Consider the following 9,906-nt stretch of genomic DNA (forward strand, 5'->3'; position numbering starts at 1 on the left):
GCTCTCACATGGTATCTCATGAATCCTAACTTTATATGAGAAGGTGAGAGACTCTCCGTCAACAGTAGCATGGATGAAGTTAATTCATTTTCTCCATCCAACATACAGGTCAGTCGACGTGCACCAACCACTCCATCGATGCCTTCAGTAATATCCTCTGACTTTATTTCTTGAGCCACCTCAGAAATAACCCCCTTGATAGGCACCTTGCTAGTCTAGTAGTTTCCTATGTTCCACCACAGCTTTACTTCTCCTGTTTCCCCTTTTTCTTCGCCACTGTAACCCACTCGTTCTCACTTTCTGTGCTATTAGCTTCACCCGACTCACCAGCAGTTTCAAACAAAACCTCAGCTTCCGTCATCTTCCAATCGCCTCATCGGACAGCCCTGTTTGTCTAGCACGCTTCTAGAGTATGGCGCATGAGATTAAAGGCGCACGCATACTAGGTTCGGTTTGCTCCTAGCAGATGCTAAGCAAATGTCTGTGCCTGGCATACTCCTTTAAAAGACCTTTGCTGAAAAACAGAAAAAAAGCATCAATATTACTGTCTGTCTTGAGACACCTTAACAACAACATACACTTCCTCAAAATAGTCCAAATTAATCTAAGTTAAATCAAGACGTCTGTAACAAATTGACAGTCTTAACCGCACAATCTTACATCTAACTAATAACCTTTTCAGACATATGGAATGTGCCGCCTTGAAAGTGCCTCGGCTACGGCATGTTTAATGTGTCTTTTTAAATCATGACTGGCTTCAACTGAAGTTATTATCTGAGACTGGACATACTTTTGATTTAGCATTGTTCCTTGCTCAAGCAATGGACACTGCCCACAAGGATGTCAAAGAAATCCCAGGGAAAATGTGTGGACAGGGTTAATGTGGCTTGGAAACAAGTGACAGGCCAGGGAAGTGTGCACAAGCTAGGCATACGTCAGAGAGAGAAACCAGCACGAGGTGAGTACGTGAAAGTATGTTGCAGATGTCAAGGTGATCACATGGCAAGTGAGTGCTGTTTTCAGGATGAAAAGTGCCATACGTGTGTCAAACGAGAACATATAAAACGAGCCTGTAGGGTTAAATCCCCTGCAGAAAGATCCAGACAAAAAGGGGGAGGGAAGCAAAAGCAATGAAAAGGGAGAAAAAAATATGTATGAGACACATCACACCAGTGGGGAAGCTGAACAAAACAAATCGGAAGAAGAGGAAGAGGAAGAAGAGGAACGTTTACAATGTACAGCATGTCAGATAACATACCAAAAGTGGCGAGTTTGATGTGGATACAGGGTGCAGTGTAACCATAATCAACAGAGTTGTGGGACAGTGCAAAAGTTCCAGACTTAATGACTTGTTCTGTGCATCTCAAAACGTACACAGGTGAGAGACTAGACCCAATAGGAGCAGCTAATGTAACTGTGCAGCACAGAGACACAGTGACTCAGCTACCTGTAGTAGTCGTATCAGGCACCGGACCAAAGCTGCTACGTCAAGGCTGGATAAAATAAATGAAAGTAGACTGGGGAACAGTAAATCAGATTGATGAGGGTCAACAGTGGACTGGAAGAGGTGTTGACAAAGCATGAGAATGCGTTCAAAGAGGAACCTGGAACATTGAACGTCTCCCCAGCTAAAATCTATGTCGACACAAAGGACAAACCAAGGTCTTACAAACCAACACATGTACCTTATGCCATGAAGTCAAAGGTAGAGGCAGAGATTGACCGTCTCTTGAAAGAGGACATTATCGAACCAGTCAAATTCTCAGAATGGGCAGCTCCCATAGTGCCTGTTTTGAAACCTAACAATTTTGTGAGAATCTGTGGACATTACAAACTGACTGTTAACAGACTATCCTCGTCAGAGCAGTATCCAGTTCCAGAAACAGAGGATCTATTTGCAAATCTGGCTGGTGGACAGAAGTTCACAAAGTTAGATATGAGCCATGCATATCAACAGGTCACTCTGGTTGAGGAATCTAAGATGTATTGTACAGTAAACACACGAGGGGTTGTTTCTGTATAAAGTTTACCTTTTGGTGTCTCCAGCAGTCCTGCTATTTTTCAGAGGACCATTGAGGGCGTACTTCAATGGATTCCATATGTTGCCATTTCCTTTGATGACATCCTGGTGACGGGGAGGAATGACCAGGAGCATCTGAGCACGATGACTGAGGCACTACAGAGATTGGAGAGTGCGGGCCTGTCGTCTCAAGCGTAGGAAGTGTACCTTCATGGGGAACGTGACAGTGTTCCTAGGACACAGAGTGAACGCCATGGGTGTCCATCCGCTCAATGACGAGGTACAAGCAATCCAGCACGCACCTGCTTCTAAAAATGGGACTGAGGTTAAAACCTTACCTGGGACTGATAAACTATTATAACAGGTTCTTGCCAAACGTGTCAAGTGTTAGCACCTCATCACTGCTGAGTAAAGAGACAAAGTGGCAGCGGGGATAGAGCAGGGAGGACTTTGTTTGTAGAATCAAAGAAACTGATGCAGTCATCGGTTGTGTTGGTTCACTTCGATACTCTTGTGTGATGCGTCACCCTACGGGGTAGGGGCAGATCTGTCATACCGTATGCAGGACGGAACTGAGAGACCAATAGGGTTGATGTCGAGAACTCTTAACCCAGCAGAAAATAACTATTCCCAATTAGACAAAGAGGGGTTAGCAGTAATGTTTGGGGTTCAGAGGTTCCACAAATACATATATGTCAGGAGGTTTACCGTACGTACAGATCATAAACCTTGACTGTCTCTTTTCAATGAAATGAAAACGTGGAGAATATTGCACATAGATTACGCAGGGCCATTAGTGGGGAAAATGTTCCTGATAATTATTGATGCACATTCCAAATGGATGGATGTGTGTCCTGTTAGTTCTGCTTCATCTACTACTATAGACGGGCTACAACCAAGCTTTAACAATCAAGGGATACCTGAGATGGCGTGGAGCGACAATGCGACCTGTTTCGTGAGTACAGAGACAAAATAATTCTTCAGAAACAACAGTATCGGGCATGTGACATCTGCTCCACATCATCCACCTTCAAATGGACTGACTTGCCTAGTTAAATAAAGGTAAAATAAATAAATAGACTCAGTGACTGGTCCTGTTTCCTACAAGGTAATGTTGGGAGATATGTTAATCAGATTCTTGAACAGACGGGATGGAACAACGGTGTTTGTCGTTCACAGAGGCATGCAAAGCTTCAAAGCCGCTTAAAATACTTTGAACTCTGAACAAGAGAAAAAAAAAGAACAGTTGACAAACTGTTTTTAAAAGACAAAAGACTCACAGTAAAAGAGACTCAAGAGTTAAATACTTAGTTACCCAAGCATGTGAAAAAATAAATGATTGTGAACATGTGAAATGTCATGTTTATTGTTTACACTGACTTGTTTAGCTCAGTAGAGTACATACGTTTAAATGGATGTTTCTGTTATAGTAACTGTATTTCATAATTAGTTCCTTAACACAATAGTGGAGTATAGGGAATGTCTTGTGTTGTACATGTATATCCTAAAAAAGGGTTTATTCGGGACAATGTTATATTTAAGCAATAAGGCCCGAGGGGGTGTGGGATATGGCCAATATACCACTGTTAATGGCTGTTCTTATGCACGACACAATGCGGAGTGCCTGGGTACAGCCCTTAGCCATGGTATATTGGCCATATACCACAAACCTCTGAGGTGCCTTATTGACATTATAAACGTTTTACCAGCGTAACTAGAGCAGTAAAAATAAATGTTTTGTCATACCCGTGGTATATCTGAGCGTATACCACGGGTATGACAAAACTTTTCATTTTACTGCTCTAGTTACGCTGGTAAAACGTATACCCGTGGTATACGCTCAGATATACCACGGCTGTCAGGCCTCAAACCACCCAGTGTATAATGAAATCTTAAGAGGGGTGGAATGTGGTAATGTGGTATCAATGTCATTACACATACACACCACCAGGTGATGTAGCACTGGAGTACCGTGCAGCTGCCTGCCTGTTACACCATGCTCCTAGTTAGTAATAAAGTAATCAGTTCATAAAGAGCTACTCTCCCACTGCTTCCAAGGCATGAAGAGCTCCAAGGGTTAATAACCACATTTGGTCATAATATATGGGCAAACCACTGACAGAGAAGCATGCAACAAGCTTTAGCTCATTCGGTGCAAGCATCCAATTACTCTCATTGCCACCGGTGCCAAAAGTCCAAATGACAAATCGTACATTTCTCAATCTCACTGTCTCAAGTCCCCAACAGAACATGGACTAGTGTACTCTACCTGCTACTGCATAAAGTCATGCGCTAAGAAACAAAATGATTCTGCCACGACAATTAAATGACTCTTCTCGATATCTCACCTCTTGTTCCCTTTATTTTTCCGCCCCCTTCATTTCAATGTCTTTGTCCACAGTCACGGTGCCATTTGTCTCATCCTTCACTCTTTCTTTTAGTCAATGGCATCGAGCCCCTTGGTCAGCCGAGACCCCTCTAAGCTATTAGACTAAGAAAACAAGGGGGAGAATGTCATTATTCACTTAATGGTGAGGGATAATTGTTGACTCCTGTAACGTGTACGCTAGGAGTCGGGAAGCAAGTTCAGGGAGTGTATTTTAATTCATTAATTAACACGGAACAAAAACAAGAAACACGTGTAGCATATAGACATGAACACTGGAATAGAAACAACACCGAGGGAAATAACTGAAGGGAGTGACATATATAGGGAAGGTAACCAGGCAGGTGATGGCATCCAGGTGAGTCTGATGAGGTGCTAGTGCACGTAACGATGGTGACAGGTGTGCGTAATAATGAGCAGCCTGGTGACCTTGAGCGCCAGACAGGGAGTATACGTGACAGTACCCCCTCCCTGACCCGCGGCTCCAGCCGCAGGACGCCGACCAGAGGGAGGGTCCTGGGGACCAGGCCGGTCTCTTCTGCTGAGGCGCGGCAGCCTGAGGAGCCGGCTGAGGCACCCCCAATTGCGAGCGACACCCGGACATTGAAATTGCCTACACTAACCCCCCAAAAATTCAACACTCCCTGATGCTTCCTTTTGGTGAGGCGTTATTTTGTAACGTGTAAGCTGGGAGTCGGGAAGCAAGTTCAAGGAGTGTATTTAATAAATAAACATAGCCGAAACACAGGTGGCATACATACATACATGAACACTGAAATAGAAACAACGCCTAGAGGAAAAAAACAAAGAGAGTGACTTATATAGGGAAAGTAATCAGGCAGTCTTGGCCCGTGGCTCAATACTGATATTATATTTTGGTCCAGGAGGTTTCACCACGTTAGGTTTACAAATCATAGGAACGCTGCAATGTTATGTTACAGTAACCCCCTGGCATATGTTGAATCCAATCATAAAACATAACATCAGTTTATCTGTTGCTGAAGGTCACCAGTAGATCTTGGCTCCTCAGTTGGCTCATGACATTCATCAATCGTCTGAAAGCAGCACAAAGCAACTCAAAATTGGAAAATGAAAATGCTACAGACGTTCAGCTGTTCATACAACACACTGTAGATACTTTCAGATAAATATTGTTTAGAAAATCTTTATTCCACTTCAGTAATGTTAAAGGAGAAATCTGCAGTTCAAACAGTAACAAAGCTTTCACCCTGCCGCTGTTTTGGTAAAAAGCTGAGGGATGGGGCTAAAGAAATTAACCACTCTCATAGACAGAGCTATGGATGCAAGGAATGACCATCCATGATATCAAAATTATATTTTTAACCATGTTATACAGAGCTTGTATAAAATTACATTCATATCAAATCTAATTGTATTTGTCACATGCACCGAATACAACAGGTGTAGACTTTACCGTGAAAAGCTTACTTACAAACAACACTGCATTTAAGAAATTAGAATTAACAAAATATTTACTAAATTAACAAAAAGTAACACGATAAAATAGCAATAATGAGACTATTCACAAGGGGTACAGAGTCAATGTGCGGGGGTACAGGTTAGTCGAGGAAATTTGTACATGTAGGTAGGAGAATAGAGACTATGCATAGATAATAAATAGCAAGTAATAGCTGTTTCGTAGCAGCATTTGATTAATTGTTCAGCAGTCTTATGGCTTCGGGGTAGAAGCTGTTAAAACTTCTTAGGGCTAGGCATCCTGCTAGCGGGACAACTTCCGGTGAAACTGGAGGGCACGCAATTTAAATAAATAATCATAACAATTATGGATATTAAACATTTAGGTACATACAAGTGTCTTATATCGTCTGAAAGCTTAAGTTCTAACTGCACTGTCTGATTTACAGTAACTATTACAGCGAAAGCATGCCATGCGATTGTTTGAGGATGGCGCCCCACATCAAAATATTTTTCCACTGTCATAGGTTTCATAAATTCACAAATAGCGATTAAATATCCACTTACTTTTTGAAAACCTTCCTCTGATTTGTCATCCAAAGGGTCCCAGCTATAACATGTAATGTCATTTTGTTATATAAAATCCTTCTTTATATCCCAAAAAGTCTTTAGTTGGCGCAATCGATTTGAGTAATCCACTCATTCAACATGCAGAGAAAGGAATCCAAAAATCTACTCCTAAACTTTGTTTCAACAAGTCAAAATAAGTTTCTATATACTCTTCAGATACCCTAAAATGTAATCAAACTATAATAATTCTCACGGAAAGAAGTATGTTCAATAGGAAACCAATTTTAGCAGGTGTGTCTTGTCTTCATGGCACGCCCAAACATGAATTTCCAAGAATGTGTCCCTATACTAAAACGGATATTTCTGAAAACTTGAATATAGACTGCTGACGCCCTGTGGAAGCCATAGGAATTGCACCATGGGAGCTAGAATTCAGTATGCCCCTATACTTTGCGTTGTAAGGCCATGGTCTCTCTCAAAAAAATCTGGTTTGTTTTTTCTTTGAATTTTCTCCTACCATAGCTATTGTGTTATAGTCTCCTACATTATTTTAACATTTATGCAAACTTACGTGTTTTCTTTCCAATGGTACCAATTATACACATATCCTGGCTTCAGGGCCTGAGGAACAGGCAATTTACTTTGGGCACGTCAGTCAGAAATTGAGAAAAAAAGGGGCCTAGCCCTAAGAAGAGCCTTTTGAACCTAGACTTGGCACTCCGGTACCGCTTGCTGTGCGGTAGCAGAGATAACAGTTTATGACTTGGGTGACTGGAGTCTGACAATTTTTTGGGCCTTCCTCGGACACCGCCTAGTATATAGGTCATGGATGGCAGGAAGCTTGGCCCCAGTGATGTACTGGGCCGTACGCACTACCCTCTTGTAGCGCCTTACGGTCAAATGCAGAGCAGTTGATGGTGCAGCTGTAGAACTTTTTGAGGATCTGGGGACCCATGCCAAGTCTTTTCAGTCTCCTGAGGGGGAAAATGCATTGTCGTGCCCTTTTCACAACTTTCTTTGTGTGTTTGGAACATAATACTTTGTTGGTGTTGTGGACACCAAGGAACTTGAAACTCTCGACCCACTCCACTACAGACCTGTCGATGTGAATGGGGGTGTGTTCGGCCCTCCTTTTCCTATAGTCCACGATCATCTCCTTTGCCTTTGTGGGCACTATGGTGTTGAACACTGAGCTGTAGTCAATGAACAGCACTCTCACATATAGTTGAAGTCTGAAGTTTACATACACTTCGGTTGGATTCATTAAAACTCGTTTTTCAACCACTCCACAAATTTCTTGTTAACAAATTATAGTTTTGGCAAGTCGGTCAGGACATATACTTTGTGCATGACACACGTAATGTTTCCAACAATTGTTTACAGACAGATTATTTCACTTATAATTCACTGTATCACAATTCCAGTGGGTCAGACGTTTACATACACAAGTTGACTGTGTTTTTAAACAGCTTGGAAAATTCCAGAAAATTATGTCATGGCTTTAGAAGCTTCTGATGGGCAAATTGACATCATTAGAGTCAATTGGAGGTATACCTCTGGATGTATTTCAAGGCCTACCTTCAAACTCAGTGCCTCTTTGCTTGACATCATAGGAAAATCAAAAGAAATCAGCCAAGACCTCTGATTTTTTTTGTAGACCTCCACAAGTCTGGTACATCCTTGGGAGCAATTTCCAAATGACTGAAGGTACCACGTTCATCTGCACAAACAATAGTACACAAGTATAAACACCATGGGACCACGCAGCCATCATACCGCTCAGGAAGGAGACGCGTTCTGTCTCCTAGAGATGAACGTACCTTGGTGCGAAAAGTGAAAATCAATCTCAGAACAACAACAAAGTACCTTGTGAAAATACTGGAGGAAGCAGGTACAAAAGTATCTATATCCACAGTAAAACGAGTCCTATATCGACATAACCTGAAAGGCCACTCAGCAAGGAAGAAGCCACGGCTCCAAAACCGCCATGAAAATGGCAGATCATACTTTTTGGTCCTCTGATCTGATTAAACAAAAATAGAACTATTTGGCCATAATGACCATCATTATGTTTGGAGGAAAAGGGGGAGCTTGCAAGCTGAAGAACACCATCCCAACAGTGAAGCACGAAGTTGGCAGCATCATGTTGTGGGGGTGCTTTGCTGCAGGAGGGACTGGTGCACTCCACAAAATAGATGGCATCATGAGGTAGGAAAATTATGTGGATATATTGAAGCAACATCTCAAGACATCAGTCAGGAAGTTAAAGCTTGGTCACAAATGGGTCTTCCAAATTAACAATGACCCCAAGCATACTTCCAAAGTTGTTGCAAAATGGCTTAAGGACAACAAAGTCAAGGTATTGGAGTGGCCATCACAAAGCCCTGACCTTAATTCTATAGAAAATGTGTGGGCTGAACTGAAAAAGAGTGTGCGAGCAAGGAGGCCTACACACCTGACTGTCAGGAGGTATGGGCCAAAATTCACCCAACTTATTGTGGGAAGCTTATGGAAGGCTTCCTGAAAAGTTTGACCCAAGTTAAACAATTTAAAGGCAATGCTACCAAATACGAATTGAGTGTATGTAAACTTCTGACCTACTGGGAATGTGATGAAAGAAATAAAGGCTGAAATAAATATTTTTCTCTACTATTATTCTTACAGTTCGCATTCTTAAAATAAAGTGGTGATATTAACTGACCTAAGACAGGGAATTGTTACTAGGATTAAATGTCAGGAATTGTGAAAAACTGAGTTTAAATGTATTTGGCTGCGTTGTATGTAAACTTCCGACTTCAACTGTAGGTGTTCCTTTTGTCCAGGTGGGAAAGGGCAGTGTGGAGTTCGATTGAGATTGCATCATCTGTGGATCTGTTGGGGTGGTGTGCGAAGTCGTCCAGAACAGCTGGTGCTCTCATGCATGCTTCGGTGTAGTTTGCCTCAAAGCAAGCATAAAAGGCATTTAGCCCATCTAGTAGGCTTGCGTCGCTGGGCAGCTCGTGGCTGGGTTTCCCTTTGTGGTCCGTAATAGTTTGCAAGCCCTGCCACATCTGACGAGCGTCAGAGCCAATGTGGTAGAATTCAATCTTAGCCCTGTTTTGACGCTTTGCCTGTTTGATGGTGTACAAACAAAGGAATAAAACAAACATTTGGGGGGTTTTGATGAGGTACAACAGTTGGACTAAGCTCATGAGGCATTTATAAATTACTAGCGGTGCCCCGCCCCCTCTTGCAAATCAAAAATGTATTTATCTGTTTAGCTTTCTGGTCTGGATCTACCATTATTCTCTACTGCGGAGTATTTATACAAAAAATCTGTGGGGTCATGGCACTTGTTTTCTACATAAAATGTAATGTTGTGATAGGCCTATCCTAAACCCATATTATCCAGATATAGGCCTATTGATAAACAGTATAGGCATAGCTGCAGGAAGGCCTAGTGGAGATTTGGGGTGGCAGGTAGTCTAGTGGTTAGAGTGTTTTGCCGGTAACC

The sequence above is a fragment of the Oncorhynchus keta genome, chromosome 3 (assembly GCF_023373465.1).
Source record: "Oncorhynchus keta strain PuntledgeMale-10-30-2019 chromosome 3, Oket_V2, whole genome shotgun sequence".
Taxonomy (NCBI): domain Eukaryota; kingdom Metazoa; phylum Chordata; class Actinopteri; order Salmoniformes; family Salmonidae; genus Oncorhynchus; species Oncorhynchus keta.